Genomic DNA, 1,516 nt, shown 5'->3' on the forward strand with positions numbered 1-1,516 from the left:
TTCTTAACTCTGGTTCCTCCAGGTCTGTTTCCATATTTGCTGGATATTTCAATTGTTATAGTATTGACTTAGGGAATAAATTTTTAAAATATTTTGCAGAATGAAATAAGTCAGCTACAAATGTTGTGTGACCCTATTTAAGTGAAAGTTCTGTTATGCTGCTGTTATGTACCATCTAGTTGGAAACGACTCAGGTGACCCTCCAGTGGGTTTTCAAAGGCAGTAAATTACATGGCAGGAGATTGCCCATCTTTCTCCACTGGATTAGATGGTGGATTCGAACTTTTTGCTTTTGGCCAGCTTACTACAAAGCCACCAGAGCTTCCCACGTATTCCTTTTAAACAGTTTTCTCCCCCATCTGTTTCAATGCAGTATACATTATTGAACCCATCTTTCTCAGTCTTCCCCCAATACCAAGGTCAGTCCTGTTTTACCACAGTGGCACCATGCAGTATTTGTCCTTTTATGACTGAGATACTTCACTCCGCATAATGCCCTCCAGGGTTATCCATTTTGAATAATATTGCATGAGTTCCTTGTTTTTCAATGCAGCATAGTATTCCATTGTGTGATTATACCACAGCTTCTCTATCCTTTCGTTTGTTGATGGGTACTTAGGTTGTTTCCAACTCTTTGCTATTGTGAACAAAGCTGTAATAAACATGGGTGTGTATATATCTGCTTGAAGGTCAGTTATGGTCTCTTTGGGGTATATTCCCAGTAGTGGAATTGCTGGGTCAAATGGTATTTCTATTTGCAACTTTTTGAGAAAGCACCATACCGCCTTCCACAGTGGTTGCACCATTTTACACTCCCACCAACAGTGAATAAGGGTTCCAGTTTCTCCACAACCTCGCCAGCATTTGTTGCTTGCTGTTTTGTTAAATTTTGCTATTCTTACTGGGGTGAGTTGTTTTGATTTGCATCTCTCTTAGAGCTAGGGATTTTGAACGTTTCTTCATATGCTTGTTGGCCATCTGAATGTCTTCTTTGATGGTCTGTTCATATCCTGTGCCCATTTTTCTAATGAATTATTTACCTTTATCTTGTTGTGCTGTGTTGTGGGTTTTTAGAGGCTGTTAATTGCATGGGAGGAGACTGCAATCTTTTCCCATGAAGGAGCTGGAGGATTCAAACAACCTGCTCTGGGGTTGGTAGCACAAATCCTTAACTACTGTTGTTATTGTTATGTGCCATCGAGTTACCTGTGACCTATAGCAACCCTAGGTAGAGCAGCTCTGAAGCCTGCCCTGTCCTGAGCCAGTCTCACTAATTCAGATTCACCAACCCCCATTGCCCCAATTTCCGTATCAATCCATCTCACCCGGGGTCTTCCTCTCTTGTGCCACCTTTATATAGACCAAGAAGCACAACCAATTCTTTTTGACAGAATTATAAATCAAAGGCCATGTGTATGAAAAATCCATTGCATTGTAGTAAGTGGTAGAATTCTCACCTTCCATGTGGGAGACCTGAGTTCAATTCCAGGCCAATGCATCTCAAGCACAGCAGCTA

Source organism: Elephantulus edwardii, unplaced genomic scaffold (genome assembly GCF_000299155.1).
Source record: "Elephantulus edwardii isolate Elephantulus edwardi_28Jun2011 unplaced genomic scaffold, EleEdw1.0 scaffold00051, whole genome shotgun sequence".
In the NCBI taxonomy this organism is placed as follows: domain Eukaryota; kingdom Metazoa; phylum Chordata; class Mammalia; order Macroscelidea; family Macroscelididae; genus Elephantulus; species Elephantulus edwardii.